Here is a 20,004-nt window from a genome sequence, read left to right on the forward strand (position 1 = left end):
CGAGCACAGTATATAACCAAAATGGTTTACTTGTAAGCAAAGCTAAGGATTGAGTATGTTCTATAGCCCTGAAATATTAAGAGCAAGTACAGTGAAATAATTCTGAAGGAGGGGAAGTAAAATGGGAGAATAGTGCACAAACAATAATGTTTTTTACTACATAATAATTAATAGGGAAGAAGAAATGGGCAAAGTGTAGTCATGCTACAGGCAAATGTGCTGAAGTATCAAAGAAAATTTTCTAACATAAATCCTGCCATATTGATGTAATTTTTATTAAAATATCAGGCATGCTAACAAAGAATATGATGGGATTATAAAGCTGCAGTGTAAAAAAATGTGATATACATGTTACTTAAATGCTGAGATAACAGTTAGCAAGGAAGAAGATGCATTATGGGGTACATGTATAGACTATTACCTATATATACAATGAACTTATGTATGCAAACTGACACTAGTATTATATTCTCCACATCAGCATGTATGCACAAGAAGAAATAAACCTTAACAGCTTTAATGTCAGATACATCAGAAATGGACATGTTTTTGAAAAGAAACTGTCAGTGGTACACACAGGAAAGGGGATTATCACCTACAAGCACGTAATAGACAAGCAAGTGCTGTATAGTCATATAAATGCTAAATGGTAATGTAATAACACACAGCACACACAAGTGACAAATGACAACACAGACCCGATGACATTTCATGATTTCAAGTTTTCCACTGCTAATTTGCAAACATCTCAGACATTGTTGTACTGGGCATGCTCATGTGGAATTACAGGGAACATTACCATAACAGTAAACCAGCAGCACAATATACACAAGAAAGTTTTGCAAAAGTAGACCGATCACAGTTTTAATTGTCAGGCTGCATGCCATATCAGTAAGAAATGTTTATAGAAGCTCTTATCAGTTATTAACCTTTATAGTATGAGGAAAACTATATCAGTAATAAAGAAATGTTCAGATGAAGACATGTAATAAAGAGCATAATTCCTTTGGAAATAGATAATACCTGTGTGCAATGAATGACATCATTTGAATCATTTCCAGACAACTGCCAGGATAGATATAGTAGAGATTCATACCATTTGTCGATGCCACAGAAATATGCATAAACATTTATGTCACAAAGAACACCATTGAAGGGCTTACAGCACTTTCCTGTTATAAGGGGTATGGATGCCCTACCTTGTAGGACAATGCCTGAAAAAGGTTTCCCTCTGACTGTGTTATAAATATGTCTGTGTGCACACCACTGCTGTCTGACTTACAGATGTAATCAGATTCTAACTCCTGCCTATTATACTAGGCTCTCTGAAGATCTCTGTATTGACTGCATGAGTTACATCAGATAGCAATGGAGGCTGTCACAAATAACTGAACTGAATGTGTGCAATAAGAAAGGAATTACTAATAAAATATGAACAATCAGATTTATTCAGAATGATTGAAAGGAGCTATATGTGTTACTTTCCACACAACAGTGAGCAGTACAATATTAATGCTTCTTTGACAAGAAGTTGTTTCCATTGTATAGTACACACACAATCCTAGAACTGAACTGTGGTCTGTCTGTGTAGGTATGCTATACAACCCAGTACTCTATTCACATGCCAAAAGAGCCTTCACAGCATGACATGCCCTGACTAACCATTTCACAGCCATTTAGTCAAAACCTGTGATGGCATATCATTGTCCAACATAAAAATGGATACAGATAAAAAGATACAATGGTGTTTATGTAATTTCAGTACATTGATATAATGGTGCACTTCCATGATTGAACAGCAAGCTATGCGACTCTACCAACCAATCACATGTAGATGAACCACAAGTCCCACAGTGGAAGTCATAGTGCACCTGTGAAACTCCACCTCTGCTAACTTATTACATCAGATATATGTGTTGTAAACAATCTCATTGAGATAAAAGGGATGGTGGAAGCATATCTCTCAACTGTCCAGATTTTTGCTTCATATTTTTTGGTATGTTCCTCATAAAATTTCTGGTTTTCTGACAAATAACTGAAAACTCAATTCACTAAATAAGGACAGACATTTGAGTTTCAGATGTAATATCATTCAGAAAATGCATGCTGATTCCTTTGTACTCCTATTATATTTGGCTTCAACCAGATTTCCTGGACTAAGAGGTAGGAAGGTATGGGTAGATGCCTATCCCAGTGTAAACAGACACATTATAACTGTGGTGGATGCCATTTATACCTTATGGTATATGGCCCAGGTATGTTAACAAGCACAGAATGTGGATGATGTACTCATGAGTATGTGACAACAGAAAAAGCATGATATTGCACAGGATGAATGTGCCACAGTAGAAGTGCCACTACAACTGTCAGATAGGTTGGTTTGTCAAGGTATTGCATCATGTTATTCCTGTAAAGGATATGTGTGCCTGTAATCGCTGTACTAGGGCAACATCATACAGAATGTCATCTCATTCGCTCATGTCAGAAAACAATTCTTACCACATATTTTATTTAAGGAAAATGTTCTTACGTGTCATCATTATTCTGAATAAAACATTGCTATGTAAGTAATTATTAGATATTTTTTGTAAGATGATTCAACATCTATACATGTACACAGCAGATGTGTTTGACAACAGTATTAGGGACATATTCAATTAAAATAAGACTGACAATGTGTCTGATCAGTAATGGCTAGATCTGAACTAACTGCCTAAGATCACAAGTTACCGAATAGTGCCTAAATCACAAGTGGCACACAATATGTTGGGGTACAATTGGGACAGTACACAGTTAAATCGATGACATCACCACTGTTTATTAGCTGCACAGTTATAATAAAAAATATCCGAATTGCACAATAACATTGTACAGTTGCGCATCATATTTGTATTTTAACAGTAGTATATGCAGTATGATGGTAAAAGACACACACCCTGTTGGCCTCAGTCATTCTACATATGCAGTTACACAATGTACAAAGCACAAAATCAAAGTCAAGCAACAGAGGATAATTTGCACTCCAGCTGTGAGATATTGCAGTTATGGTAGCATTATGTAATCATTGTATGGACCAAAAGTTATTTTTCTTGGGATGCTAAGATTTGCTAGTGTAACACTGTGCTACTGTAAATCCATCTCTCAGATGAAAGTGTTAATAGAGATTTGTTCCGAGGTGGTCAACAGTATTTATGAATAATAACAGTCAAGTTATTTAATTAGAGATGGACTCACACTGCATACCTCTCTAATTGCACAATCTATACAGCAAATTATCAGTGGCCAGAGACACAGGAAAATAATGAGTACACGTGAGGCATACAATATTTATGAAAAGATGGCATTAGCAGTGTATTGCAAGGAAACATGTCTGGTAAAATTACTTTTACATCCACCTGGAGTTGTAATAGTTTCCAATAAAAATGTATATAAACCAATCCTGAATTAATTTACAGACACACACACACACACGCACACACACACACACACACACACACACACACACACACACACACACACACACACACACACACACACACACTGTACAAATTAAGCACTGCCATAGTTGAAGATCCAACTTATCTGTTTTCACAGTCTGGAGAATAGTGTAAGAAATGCAAGCACCACATGAGAAGTCTGACTTTTAAGCAGATAGAGTGCACTTTTCTCATGATGACCTCATCACTGTTTTGCAGAGAGATGTTTCTGAAAAAAAGTGGTATAAGAGAGCTGTGTGCAAATTTAAATGCATTATCCTCAGTGGAAGCGGATGCAGCACAAAGTGTTGTACACTATCTAGTTAGACAATCTAGAAGGCACTGTATTAGTTGCAAAAACCACAGAAAAAGTCTGACTAGTTAGGGAAGAGAGTGCATTTATATCAGGATGACCTCATCACTGCGTTTCATAGACAATGTTTCAGTAAAATGTGGGATAAGGGACCTGTGTGAAGAGTTAAATGTTTTCTTCCCAGGGAAGTGGATGTAGTACCAAGTGTTATACATACTCATACAGACTTATGCAAATTTCTCATGTGGAGAAATGAACCTCCTACCTATCTAATTACACAACCTTACAAGCTCTGTATTAGCTGCAAGTGCCACAGGAGAAGTCTAAATTTTAAAGGAAGAGAGTGCACTTTTGCCATGATGATCTCATAACTGTATTTCAGAGAGGATATTTCAGTACAAAGTGGGATAAAGGAGCTGTGTGAAGAGTTAAGTGTGTTTCTCTTACTGGAAGTGGATACAGAACCAAGAATTATACTAATTTACACAAGTTTCCCATGATGAGCATTAAACCTTCTACCTGTCACTCTACTTATGTGCATTAAGAAGATGTTGAGGCTTGAGTGTTCATTTAAGTAGTTTATTACATACAAATACATCAGGATGGATGGCAAGATCATTGAACTTAAACGAACTACCTGACTACATACTTGCATGCTCACACTCTGGCTACTCACTCAAAATGGCACTCTTGCTTGCACGTGCTCAGTACTTACATGCATGTGCTGACTCACTAGAAAGCTTCTTAAAGGTATATCACACACACTGTTCTACATGCTCCTTCTTTACTGAGCTGCCTCATATAAACAAATGACATTTCAATAGGCTTGCAATTATACATACGCTAATAAAGAAAAACAACAGTCATGTCCAGGTTGCCATGTATCTGAAACTAGGTTTCAAGATGCACCCTGATCTTTATTTATTTATTGTTTATTTATTGACATTTGTTAACTGGGTTAGTCCAACTGGGCAAGTAACCTATTTTCAGTGGAGACCCGATGAGAAAAGCTCCAGATTACAAATTACAGTTCAAAATTCATTCTCATATAGTTTACAGTAAGTAAAAAAAATTGCAATTTAGTAGACTAAAAAATGAGAACTACAAGCAGTCAAACAGAAGAAGCATGTACATTGAAATTAAACATTTTTATAGAGACTATAAAAAATACATCTCAGAAAGTTAAGCTTTCAGCTTATGTGATGTTGTGTTTACCAGGTAAACATCAAGTAGATTATTAGGTGAGACTATGATGAGAGCAGTACACAAGTGGTGGGAGTATAATATGAGTGTTTGGTTGGGGCTAGGTTGGGTCATGGCAGGGGCAAGTCTTGGAGTTCAGTAGGTGAAGTTTCAGTTCCTTTTTAAAGTGTAATTGGTAGGCAATGGAGCAAATGTGTACAGGAAGTGGTTCCAAGCTTGGGCAACTGAGTATTTATATAGATGTTTGCCCATATTTTTCTTAGGTTGATAGATATCAAGAAGTTTCTGGTTTGATGTGTGGAGGGTCCAAGATGGGGAATAGGTTGATACAAGGGAGGAGAGAGCAGGGCAGAAAATTGGTTTGTGTAGCATAGAATGTATCATTTGAAATTGTGAAAGGAGGAGCTGTTGAGGGAGTTTGAGCCATTGGAGAGTGTTTAGTGCTAGGCAGTGGTTTGAGTTGTAAGGAGAGCTCATAATGAATCTAGCTATTTTTGTGGTATGTTTGTTGAAGTTTGGACAAGGTTGTAGCCTGAATGTTAGTTAGAACTGGGGCAGCATATAGAAGGGAGGGGAGGAGGAGTGCTTGTGCCACTGAGAGTCTGGCATTGGGGGTTAGGATTTTTTTGTTGTGGTATAGCAAGCCTACTTTCTGGTGAGGTTTTTTTATAGATTCGAGTTTGTGTAGGTTAAATTTAAGTTAATCATCAATGATAACACCTAGGAGGTTTGTGTTAGGTTCGAGTTTTATGATAGTGTTATTGGAGGATGTAATAGAAAAGGTGGATTTATGATGAGAGAGAGAGCGGGGATGAAAGAGCAATAGTTTGGTCTTTTTAGGGTTCAGAATGAGTAGATTGTCATATAGCCACTTTTCAGTGGATCAGAAGGTGTCTTGGGTTAGGGTAAGGAGTTCAGAGATGTTATTGGAAATGGAGATGATAGCTGAGTCATCTGCAAATTGGATGAGGGATGAGTGTTGACAAGATGAGTATAGTTCTTTAGTGAAAATGTTAAATAGGAGGGGATGAAAGAGAGAAACAAATCATTAAGGACAAAAAAGCCTACTATAACCCAGCCGAACTCAATAGCAAATCCAGCCTACGTATGTTCTGGTCTACTCTAAACAAATTTCTTTCTCCAGGGGAGCCAAGATGGAACCTTGTGGAACACTAGATGAGACTGGGATATAATGAGAGCAGGATAACAGGCATCTGACTGATTGCTGCCTACAAGAGAGATAGCTAGAGAACCATGATAGGGAGGTATCAGATAGGTTGAGTTTAGTAAGATTTGATAGCAGTATGGGGTGAGAGACTGTGTCAAAAGCTTTAGATAGGTCAAGAAAGAGACAAGATATGAGCTGGTTGTTATCATGGGCTTCAGTGATAGTATAGGTAAATGACAGGAGTGCAGTAGTTGTGCTATGGTTAGGCCGGACAAAATGCTGAGTGGAAGTGAGAAGGAAATTTTGGAGGTGATAGCTGAGAAGCTGTGAATGGATGCATTTTTCAAGTAGTTTAAAGAGAGGGGATAGGATGGCAATGGGTCTGTATTTAGATGAGTCAGTTGAGTTTCCTCCTTTGTGCAGGGGGATGGTAAGAAAGGATATCCAGATGGAAGGAACTGTAACTTATTGAATTGATTTGTTGATGAGAATGGATACAGGCTAGACTATAGATTCAGCAGTTAGTTTGAGGAAGGTAGGAGGGAGATTGTCAGTGAGGAGAGAGCAGGGTTTAAGTTTCAGAAGAAGTGTTTTGATGTAGGAAGTTGGGATGGATTGAAAGGAGAAAAGTTTTTTGTTGAGCAGGTTGGGGGGTGTAGGGAGAGTAGTAGGGTTAGAGTTGGTGGGAGTGAGTTTTTGGATTGTGTCAGTGAAGTGTTTATTAAGGAAGGTAGCAGTTTCTAGAGGAGATTTATTAGGGTACAGTGAGGGGTTGGAAGGGCAGCCTGGAGAAATAAATTTGTTTAGAGTAGACCAGAACATATGTAGGTTGGATTTGCTATTGAGCTGGGCTGAATTATAGTAGGCTTGTTTGTCCTTAATGATTTGTTTCTTGACAAGATTCCCTAGTTGTCTGTAATTCAGTAGCGGGGGTAGTTCTTTTGTTTTAGCCCAGGCTTTCCAAGCACTATCTCTCTTGTGCATAAGGGATCTCGTATCTTTGGAGAGCCAGGGAGCATAATTTGGTTTGATTCTAATTCTTCTGGAGAAGGCGAGGGAGTTGAGGGTGTTCAGGAAAATGCTATTAAATTTACACACTGCTTCATTGAGAGGGCAATGACATAATAGTTAGAATGACATAATTGTTAGAACTGGGTTTCGCAACAGGGACAGTCACTGGGGAATGTTCTGCTTGAAGAGTCCCAGCGATTTTCTCAGGAATGGGGATTGCTGATGGAATGTCTTCTTGAACAGGAACATTGGGCAAGTCACTCTGAGAACTAGAGTCTTTGTTACAGGCAAGATGGTGTAACACTGGTTCAGACACTGGTAACAAATGCTTCTGATTTCATCTGAATTTCATTCCTTGTGATTCCTCAATGTACAACCTCGGTTATTGACACAAACTTTTTACAAATCCGAGGTGATCCAAACCTTTTGATGTCTGCATCCTCACTATCTTCCCTTTTTCTAAAGAACTAAGCAGTTTGCTGGTTTTATCATAGTAAGACTTCTGGAACAAATGTTTTTTAACAGCTGGGCTTTTACTGCTGTGTTTTTCTTAGCACTTGGAGCCAGTAAATTACTGCTGATTGATAGTGTGGTTCTGATTTGTCTTGACATAAGTATCTGGGCAGGTGAACCAAGATGATTATCATGAGGAATGTTTCCGAGATTCAACAAGTTTAGAAAAACATCAGTACTGTCACATTTGGATTTCTCTAACAGCTGTTTTGCACTTTGAACTGCATGTTCAGCCAAGCTGTTTGACTGAGGGCATTCAGGACTACTTGTAATATGAACTGTGCACCATTCTCATATATAACTCTCTGCGGACTACCATGGACAAAAAAATGCTGCTTCAACTTAGTATTAACAGTATTTGAAGTTGGGTTGGGAAGTAGGTCAATCTCAAACTAATTTGAATAAGAATCTACTAACACCAAGTAGTGTTGACCATTCCATTCAAATATATCTGTAGCTACTGTCGACCAAGATATTTTAGGAATCTGGCTTAAATGAAGTGGTTCTTTTTGTTGATGCAGCTTTGTACTATTACATACTGAACAGATGAAAGTACTTTCTCAATATTCCTTGACATAGAAGGCCAAAATACTATACCTCTCACCCTTCTTTTGGTAGAATCAGCTCCTGGGTGGCCAGAGTACAAGATCTTGATGTACTCTTGTCACAAGGACTTCGGAACAAGATTTTTCCTTAGGACCTTTCATGATGATACCATTGTATGACAAAATCATAGTCCTGTATGGAAAATATGGCTGCACTTCTAATGGTAAACAAGATTGCTTTGAAGGCCATCCTCAACTGATAAAGAGGTTTAGCTTCTGGAGAACTGGATCTGAAGCTTTGTAAGTTCTGAGGTCATCAAGATGTGTGGAAGAAAGATTTAGCACTTCCTCAAACTGGTCTGTAAACATCATAGCAGCTGAGAGTTGTTGGGTTTACAATTTCCTGTTTCAAGACATCAAATCCTGTTTGGTGGTGTTCTGACCATGACCAAATTATATCTTTGCATGTCAGCTCTTGTAATGCTGCTGAAAGTTGGCTTAAATTTGAAATGAATGTGCCTAGATAGTTGACCATGCCAAGAAAACATTGTATGGCTTGAACTTTGTCTGGAACTGGCATCTTGAGAATTGCTGTTTGCTTGGAAGGATCTGGTCATAAGCCTGAACTGGTAACCAAGTGAGTAACATGAGTAACTTCTCATAGAAAATTTGCACTTCTGAGGATTCAGCTTAAGATTCACTTCACATGCTCTTTCCAGGACTGTCTTGAGGTTTCCGTCATGTTTGACTTCACCAATGATTGCCTCCTACTAGAATATCATCTACTATAATAGCACATGGATAGCCTGAAAAAATATGCTCCATTGTACACTGAAAGTCTTAATCACTGGCAGAATTTATTTCTTCCAAATTTATTTATTCCAAATGGCATTCTCAGAAATCTGTATCTTCAAAATGGCTTACTGAATGTGGTTACCAATGAAGATTTTCAGTCAAGCAAAATTTGCCAAAATAAACTCTTTGCATCTAGGACAGAAAAACAGTGGCATTTAGTATGAGGGCAGCAATTTCTTTGACTGTACACATTGGATGATGAGGTCTTTATAATGCTTTGTTCAGATCTCTCTGATCAATACATATTCTGATATCATCTGAGCTTTTCTTAGGAGCTACCACCATGGAAGATACCCATTTAGTAGGTTCTTCTACTGGACAAATTACTCCTAGTTGCACCTTTCTGTCTAGCTCAGCTTTGACTCTGCTCTGCATAGCTACTGGAACTTTCTGTGCTGGTCTGATAACTGGCTGACCTCTGGGTCTAACTTCATAGAGTACACAACAGGTAGTTTTCCTAGTTTGTCTGTAAAAATATCAGCATACTCAGAAAAAATAGTTTGGGCAAAATTTGAACTGTTAACATGCAGGCATACATGGTGAACTTCTTAATTAAATGAAAGCAGTCCCATTTTCAAACTGTCCCTGAGGCCTAAAAATGACTGCACACATCTCTTGACTACAGAAAAATGCAAGTAATAGCTGTTCTCAGCAGAGTAACATGAAAGCACTACTGAGCCTTCTGTTTGAATCTCTTCACCACCGTAAGCAACACGCTTTGCACACTTTGTCAAATCAAGTTGTTCTGCAGCTTTTACTCTAGCAAATGTATCTGCTGACAAAACATTGCACTTTGAGCCAGTATCTACTTTGAGCTCTACAGGACGCCCATTAATCCAAACAGTACAACAAAATCTCATTATTTGCCCACAAATCTACTGCATTGACTGTTTTACCAAGTACAGACACACCATCAACATAAAAAGTAGGGTTGCAGCTTTCCAATTAATCAACTTGCCTCTTGGAATGTCCTCTTAAAAAAAGAATGTGTCTAATTTGGTTTACAAAATCTTTTGAAATTATTCTACTTATTGCAAGAATAACACTGATGACCAAAAGCTAAGCACTTTTCTCTTTTGGGTTCATCATTTCTCCCACAATTAGGAGAGTTGACTAAGCTAGGTGTGGGGGGCACATTTTCACTTTGCTGACTCACCCTTATGCTTCACTGAGAATGCTCTGACATTTACTGGAAAGACTTGGGGTTTCCCAGGGACTGTTAGAGGACCTGCAGTAGCTGTCATGTGCTTGGGTGTGTTTCTTTTAACCACGTTCTGCATGCTATCAACATGAGTATTGTCAATATTCTTTCTGCAGCTATTCTTATTTGTAAGCATACTTGTGTGCTTTTATGTAATGTTGTATATCTAACAATCTCAATGGCCTTATTCATCACTAAATCACTGTCTCAAAGCAAAAGCTTTTTCACTGTATCATTATTAACACCACACACAAGCCTGTCCATTATCAACTCATCTCTCAAATCACCAAATCTGCATGCTTTAGCTTTATTTCTCAAGACAATTATATATGCTGCAAATGTTTCACCAGTCTTTTGATCTCTTGTGTAAAATAAGTGCCTTTCCATTGTAGCATTCATTTGGGGGTTACACATTTCTCTAAATTTATGTTTTTAGCACTCTGGGTCTTCCCTTGTTTCAGCTGGTACCACAATATGGCAGTCTCCCCCCTCCGCTGCAAACACAGCAGGTGCATACACAAATGAATGTTTTCTTTCAGTGGCTTCTGAGCCACCTAAATTAAGTAGAATAAATGCTTTTGCACATGCATCTTTGTCAGAAAAGGCAGCCTATATGAAAATATCATATTCCTGCTCAAACATTCTGCAATTTTCTGCAGTATTGTTATCAAACACAAGTGGTGCAGGTCTACAAAATCTTTCTGCCATGCCTGCAGATTATAGAGGAACACAATGTAAAATTGGATCTTGCAATTATGTATGAACATCGACATGCACCAGGTACTTGTAATAATAATTAAAATCACAATAAGCTCCTTGAAAGACTGTACTCTGCGAAATATGCTTTGGAACAATTGTACTATGTAAGATATTCTTTGAAATTACTGTAATTTGTGAAATAACTGCACTGTAATACTGCACACACTTGCAAAAACTTTGCACACTGTGGATACTTTGAATAGGTTCAGTTAATGCAAAAAAGGAACACATAGTGAAAAAAATATGTTTGTTTTCCTTTTTTGTACATTTTATGTGATTCAGATGTTGTTTCAAACATATTCGTAATAATTTAAAATATTTTTATTAATATGATGCTGTTTGAGATATTTCGTTTAATAAGAAATTTGCTTTGAACATTCTGAGTGCTTTGTTTTATATTTATAGCAAAAAAAAATAATAATTTAAGGAAGTTTTAGTACCTGGAATGTGTTTCTGACCTTTTTTGTGAGTCCCTGAAATCACAGACACTCAGGTTAAAACAGCCCTCTCCAAAGCAAAAACACAGCATTAATGGGACCAGACGGTGTCCCAGGCTGCGTCCTACATGAGCTCAAAGATGAACTAACCCCTCACCTAAACACACTGTTCAAAGTCAGCCTCTCCACAGGCTACATGCCCATAGAGTGGTACACAGCAATGGTTATTCCGCTCCACAAAAGTGGAGCCACAAAAGACCCCAGGAACTATCGCCCTATAAGCCTGACTAGCTTGGTCTGCAAGGCAATGGAGCACATCATCATGGAACTCATTAACAGAGACATTGGGAACCTCCAAACACTGGACCCTACCCAGTTTGGCTTTGTTAAGGGCAGATCATGCCTCCTAAACCTGGTGGACTTCTTTGAGACAGTTACCAAGGCTATAGATGAGGGAAAGGTGGTACACACAGCCTACCTAGACCTCACTAAGGCCTTCAACACCATTCCCCATTCTGGTATTATAGACAAGCTCACCAGCCTGAACATAAACCCCTACGTCACAAGATGGGTTGCCAACTGGATCTCGGACAGAACCCACATGGTGAGAGTTGCGGGACCTAGGTCTGTCTCTAAACTGGTTACAAGTGGGGTCCCCCAGGGCTCAGTTCTAGGACCCCTCCTGTTTGGCATATACTTCTCAGAGGTACAGGCAAGCACAGGAGGACTATGGCTGACCAAGTTCACAGACAACTGCAAACTAGGGACTATAATTGACTCTCCAGCTGACACAGACATCCTCCAAAAGGGTCTCACTGAGATGGATACCTGGTGTCAAAATCATGGCCTCAAGCTAAATGTCAAAATGTGCATAGTCATCCCCTTTGGAAAAAACAAGGTACCCACAAACTACCACATAGGTGGTAGTCCCATAAATGCAGAAGACATAATAAGGGATCTGGGGACCCAAATAGATAGTAATCTCACCTTTGATAATCACATTGCCAAAGTGGTTAGAAGATCCTTCTACATGGCCCACCTAATCACAAAAGGGTTCACATCCAGACCAGAAGAGGTCATTGTGCCCCTCTACTCATCACTCATCAGACCCATCTTAGAGTACTATGCTCCATTTGGGATGTACCTTACAAGACACCTGCAATAGCTGGAAAGACCACAGAAGTACCTCACCGAGAGGATCAATGGCCTCAAACAGATGCCCTATGCAGTTCAACTGAAGAAACTCCAGTTGTACTTGGTTGCATACCGCCTACTCAGAGGTGATCTCTGCCTGACATACAAGGCCATGTCCAACCCAGAATTGATGGACATGCTTCACCTACAGAAAACCTTATTCCCTCGAGCCACATGCTCTAGGGAACTAAACCTCACCACAACAATAAATAGGACATGCTGGAAGGATAGATTCCTGTAACAGAGACTTCCCATGCTTTGGAACAAGATCCCATTCTACATTAGGCAGAGCTCCTCACTAACACTCTTCAAAAGAAACCTTGACGAGTGGATGGGAAACAGAAAGTTTACCTTGGAGATCACTTCAGTGGCTCTGCTGGACAGAGGTACAGGGAACTAATCTAAGGGGGTGGCGAAAGCCAACACATTCTGGCTAGGCTTATAAATGCCTTTGGGCAGATAGCCTAGCACCCACCTATGAACCTATGAACTTGAGCAGTAGGGATGATCCACTCTTGTATATTCCTCCAACTTTAACTTGTTGCCTCGTGGCTGTAACTCTGGATCCCATTCTGACACCATGTCGCTCCTCTTATGTGCATTAAGAAGACAAGGCTTTGGTGTTCATTTAAGTAGTTTTTTGTATACAGATACATCAGGATGGATGGAAAGGACATTAAGCTTAAACAAACTATCTAACTAATTAACCGACTACATACCTGCATGCTCACACTGTGGCTGCTCACTCAAAATGGCACTGTTGCTTGCACATGCACAGTACTTATATGCAAGTGCTGACTCACTGGAAAGCTTCTTAAAGGTATATCACACACACACTGATCTACACTACCTATCTCATTACATAATCTAGACAGCAGTGAGTTAGTCACAAGCATCACATGAGAAGTCTGACTATTACTGGGGGAGAGAGTGCACTTTTGTCATGATGACCTCATCACCATGTATCAGAGAGGATGTTTCAGTAAAAAGTGGTATAAGGGAGCTGTGTGAAGAGTTAAATGTATTTTTCTCAGGGAAGTGGATACAGCTCTAATCATTAAACACACTCACATAGGTACTGACAAACTTCCCATGTTGAGCATATCAACTTCCTGCCTACCTGGTTACACAATTCAGAGAGCACTGCATTAGTTACAAATACTGCAGGGGAAGTCTGATTCTTAAGGAGAGAGAGTGGACTTTTGTCATAATGATCTCATCATTATGTTTCACAGAGGATGTTTCAGTAAAAGTGGGGCAAGGAAGTTGTGTTAGGATTTAAATGTATTCTTTCCAGGGAAGTGGATAAAGAACCATGTGTTATACACACTCAGACAGACGCACACACAAGTTTCCCATGCTAAGCACAGTACTATTTGTGAGTGCTACAAGAGAAGACTTACTTTAACAATGCGAAATACCACATTTATACTTTTTGAAATTCCACTGTTTTGAACAGGCAGCATTGTGCATTACACTCTGTGCAAGAAATGCATATGTGTGCACAGGGCAATGTAATACAACTATGATTGCCACATGTAATTACATAGTTTTGCACTAACATTTAGATACTTTCCTTCTTGCTCATTGTTTTACTGTGAGGGACATTTATATGCTTCACATTATGGAATGCCATAGACATCCAGTTTTAACCAGTGGATTATCAATCAACCTTTCCTGCAAGCTCATGGTGGGACTAGTAATGTGTATAGTGTGTCATGTAAATGAGTATTGCGGTAGTATTGCTTACTTGTATTGTCTCATATTTGGCTTTGCATATGAGACTAGTGAGACTTACTAGTGAGCCTTGTGAGTCTGTAGTTTCCAGGGTCTGTAGATGGCCTACAAAGTTTAAAGATGGGAAAATATTTAAGCGTGGTAGGTGCTCACAGTGACTATACATTTATAAAGGGAATAGCAACCATTTGGGTGGTTATAGGTATATTTTTTGCCCTAGGAGATGCTTGTGTGACACTAAGAGAGTAGTTTATGCTGCTATATGTTAGTAGTGCAACTCTTTCTACACTGGAAAAATGGAAAGAGCATTAAAGGATAGAGTATACGAACACATGAGGGACATTAAAAAACAAAATTCCAGTAACGCCCTCTGGAAACATATTAAGGACAAACCAGGACATTTTTTTTTTAAATTCTTTATAATAGAGACACTAGAGTGGGATCTAAGAAGAGGGCCTTGGAAAATTATGTTAGAATGTAAAGAGTTTGAATGGCAAGTTAGAGCTAATGCCAACAGCCCACTTGGTTTGAATGTGTCCTTATCTATTACCTGTTTTTTGAAAATAAGGGCTCTTAAAAGATAAAAAATGTTTATTAAAGGAATAATTTACCATTGTACATTTCATATCTTAAAAACATTATTGTATTTTTTCCAGGGTTTGGTTCTAAATAAGTTTTTACGTAACTATTTAAGTGATGACACTTAAAATGCTTTTATTAGATAGGCTTTTAATCTGTTTCATTAGGTAAGCATAATCCATTATGTTTAATTGCTTCTGTGGGTGGAGCTTTTTATTGGAGTTTTATTATAAGTATGCTGCTTCGGATATGGGCATTTCCCTCTGATGAAGTCCCTGTGTATTGATTTGGATGAAAGAGCTTAGAAGCTATATTTTTTTACCTTTAGATTTGGGTTTATGCAATAAATGTTTATGATTTGACTTCTACCTGCCTGCATGGATTATTATTAATCAATACAGCCATTGTATTTTTGGACTATTCTGGTACTGCTTGGTTAGAGGATTGTGTCCTTGATTTCACATTGAAAGTGCATCCGAAGCAAGTTATGAAAGTTATTCTTTCTCATTAAGCAGTAAATGTCTGGATGATTGTGATATTGCCAACAGTCAGGATATCCATGCACTCACACACTATTAAACAAAGACTGTAAACACTGCAGGTGTATTGCTCTCTGTCTTTATGGTGCCTCATTCATTTATCTATACTTTCTTCAAGAGCAATTGCATCCCTGTTTTACTGCATATATTATCTGTATCAATGCCTAAAGTAGTCCTTTGAATATGAACACAATTTTTTAGTAAGGGACAATAATTGTGGTAATTAAAGCCAGCATTTGAATGTTAGGAATGTTGCCCTCCTAAATACATCAATGCATCTTCATAAATTTTAGTAAGTCTTCCTGACACACCCTCAGCAAGTGTACTTCAAATAGAAGAGACTGTGAAACCCTAATTGTTCCTGCAGTCAGACTAATCATAGACACCTGCAAGCCATTAGCAGGTAATATTTATCAACTCTTTATTGTTGCAATGCTAAAGCTTGTGCATGTAATTGTATAGATCTTTATACCATGTTTACATTCCATATACTTTAGTGCAGATTGTGGTATTCAGGAATGCTAAAGATTTAACACTTCATTTGTATATTGACAGTGTTCACAGGCTTGACTGTACTTTATGAAGGTAATCATGTAGCTAATGCACTTGTTTAATAGTGGGGCGACTGTTTGGATCCAGAGAGCTTGGTACTACTAAGTGAACACAACATTTGGCAAATTATCTACTTTCACACTGCTGTGTTGTCAAGGTATGTTGCTGGTTCTTACATAATGATTTTAGTGTAATATTAAAGGGTGAATTGCAATGCCTGCTCAAAACTTGTTTTTTTATTTAGTTTTTTTATCTTAATGTTTTTCTTTATCCTTTTCTTTTAGCATAGCCCAGGTATATCAGTTATGTCTGCATTACAAAATGTATACTACAGAAAGCTACCTCACCTATATTTTGTAGGCTGTATTTAATTGTAATTTGCACAGTTAATGCAGCTAATTGTATTGTAAATATGTAGCAGGACCTGACTTAACACTAAGAAAATGTGTTTATTATTTGTACCTGATTGCCCACCACAGTGGTGTCAATGTCTCTTATAATAGTTCTCTTACATTTCTACTGTTACATTGAGATTTGTTACTGTAAATGTTGTGGTGTATTGCACAGTTATACAAGTCTGTATTCTCTGCACTACAGAACTGTTGTACATTGTGGCTGATATTTCATTTAGAATATCTTTTGTTTTGGGGGGTGCTGTACTGACTTTTATGTAGTCATTGGGAGTATTACATGATCGATGCATGCACTGATACATTACTGAGTTCACAGCCATCCTGTCTGTGTATTATATACTTAACTATGTGTCTGTTTTCTGTTTTATAACATACAGGGATATGGAGCCCACAATTAAATCTGTACCCTGAAAACCAACATTCACAGAAAATGAGATCATTATCCAGGTCTTGCATTGCCATGTATCTTTTCTGTTACGAAAAGACAGTAGTGACCAATCTGCCTGAGACAGGATGTAGCAGCAGGTGGTTGATGACATCCATGCTGTCTGAGGGGGTAAGAAAATTTACTCCAAGGTACAAGGCCAGGCAAGTGATATGATAACCTCTGACTGCTGTAGGGTGGGTGCAGTTACCCAGGAACAGGTGGCTGTTGGAGGTGGTCATGCTCCACTAACTGAAACAGAGGAATTCCTGTCTATTGTCAGAGATCCAGATACCTCAGCAGAAGGTTCACATATAATTATGGACTTACGTTCGGTTGTCAAATGGCATGTTCATCAAATGGCCATTCACCAAACACAAGCCACAAATGTCCCTTTTAATGAAATGGCACTTCATCATAAAATAAATAAATAAATAAATAAATGGCCATCGTTGGCCAACAGAAAGTACGTACTTTTAAGTAAAGGTTTCCCTTATAAAAGACCTTTCATGGGTTTGTGTTTGGTGAATAGCCATTTGATGAACATACCATTTGATGGCCTAACATAGACCCATACCTATCTATCTATATATATATATATATATATATATATATATATATATATATATATAGATATATATATATATATATAGATATAGATATACATATATATGTATATATATATATATATATATATATATATATATATATATATATATATATATATATAGATATATATATATATATATATATATATATATATATATATATATATGTATATATATATATATATATATATATATATATATATATATACTTATACAGAGCCAGTGATAAATTTAAGTGAAACATAGAGGAGGGTGTTTGTTGGGAGATCCAATTGCTCACTATATTTTTGTATGACAGCATTCTTAATTTGCACTTGTAAAACGGATTGTTTTCTTTCTCTTGTTTCATTTATCAGCCTTTCTTTTTTCTTTTCCTTTTGCACATGCAGGGACATCTGGATTAAAGGCTGCTGCCTCACTTGCACATGGTAAGCACACATTTGGTTATAGTTATTACTGTAGATAACGTAGATTCATGTCTACATAAGAGTAAAATTTGTGTTGCTTTACCATCTCTTTGAGTTTAGCATTGCTTTCATATATATAAAAAAATGTGTGATCAGATTTATTCTTTATTTCTCTGTTTGTCATTTTAATTACTTGTTATCATAGTTGATCTTGCCACCAGCACTGTGGAATTCCTACCACCTAATGTAGAGCAATGGTAGCCTCTGATGTTGATGTTGGTGATGAAGAGGCACAGTCTGGGGGAGCAGAGGGTCAGTGTGACACTGAGCTTGTGGCTCCAACATCCTCCATCCATATTTCAGACACAGTCCATGTGACTATGCATACCCATGACACAGAGACCTCTGATACAGGACAAGATGACGGTGACAAATTTCATCAGGTTAGTGTAGTTACTGCAGTTGCAGAGCTTGTAGTTTCTCACTGTACCCATCATGAGGGAAGGTGCAAGGAGGGTTGGTAAAGGTACTCCGAGGATGCCTGCTATACACCGACCTCCTTATGCAGATGTGTTATTAGGTGCCACCAGACATATGTGTGAGGCAGTAGCTCTATACAGGGACAAAGAAGAGACTGTGTGAGTACTAAATGTCATGCATTCTGATATGTGTGACTCCCTGAACCATTTCTGACTCCATGGACAGGATGAATGAAACACTGGATCAGGCAGTGTCTGTAACCGAACATCTAATGGAGGAGGATGGGCATCTATGTGGCAGGAGTACCTCTACATACTCTGCTTTTAACAGATGTGACCTTACAAGATTGCACTCCCACAGGAACACTGCTTCCACTGCTCTATTACTGACTGTGGTGTCCATGCCCAGATGTGGTAGGCCACGGTGTCATGGTCCTTGACATAGTTAATAGGAGATGTTACTCATGTTCAGGTAGACACTGACTTCTAGCCAGGGCTGTGGAAGTTGTAGTGCAACACCTGGCTGAGGAGGACCTCAGGGTTGGGGGTGATGTTGTTGAACTGATTACTCTACCATGCATGGCTCACAAATGTCAGAGATGCCAGGACATAGTGCTATTACAGTGCTTGATTGTGTTCATGCAGACACAAACACCAACACACACATGCACACACAAAAACACACAAACCTACATATACACACATTGAAAAAAAAATCACTTGCACATACCACCTCGCACACACAAGCTATCTAAACAGTACTGTTGAGGGCTGTACATCTGTTGTTAATGGCACTGAGCACTGTACACTCTGACAGCAACATGTATTTCTTACTTTTGCACACTCACTTCTTTGGTGTCAGCTTTACCCTCATACCACAACTCTACCATGTACAAATGATGATGACTGTGCCCTGCCCTTTGAACATGCTTTTTGACTTAGGATTGGATATATGTCAGATGCACACAGTGGATAGTTAATGCTTGCTTACTCACAATCTTGCATTTTTCAATCTGTATTGAAGAAGAAAAGTTTTTGATTTATTGCTCCTACTTATTTGTGAATGATTGCTTATATCAACATTGAACCTCACTATACTTCAGTTATTACTGAAAGTAAACCAATGGAAGCATTAGTATTTTGGTATTGCTTCTGGGTATACTTGTGCAAATGAGGGTATAATTGACTTGTTCCAGATGGTAGTCAATTGAAATCCCTGATGTACAGTATTGGTTCTAACACATAACTGTATATTGCAAAAATCTGATGTAGGAGGTGTTATGACATACCTGCATACCTCAGACAAATGCTCTGTTTAGGGGCATATACATATTTCCATATGGGAGTAATCAGTTATATATTTTTTCTTTACAAGTTCCATATTTATCTTGTTATTACTGTAGGTAATAGTTGTGTCCTTGGGGATTGTCCCTGTCTGATGCTATCAAAATGTAACCATTACATGGTTAAGTAAAGGCTGTGGAGTTTGACAGGCATTGGTTTTATGTGGGATCTTAGGCATTGGCCTAGGTAGTGATTGTGTGTGCTGTCCTCTGCCTCTTAGCCAGAGCCAGGGCATAGTGTGCTCATC

The sequence above is a fragment of the Protopterus annectens genome, chromosome 4.part0, assembly GCF_019279795.1.
Source record: "Protopterus annectens isolate FY-2018-M chromosome 4.part0, PAN1.0, whole genome shotgun sequence".
Lineage (NCBI taxonomy): Eukaryota > Metazoa > Chordata > Ceratodontiformes > Protopteridae > Protopterus > Protopterus annectens.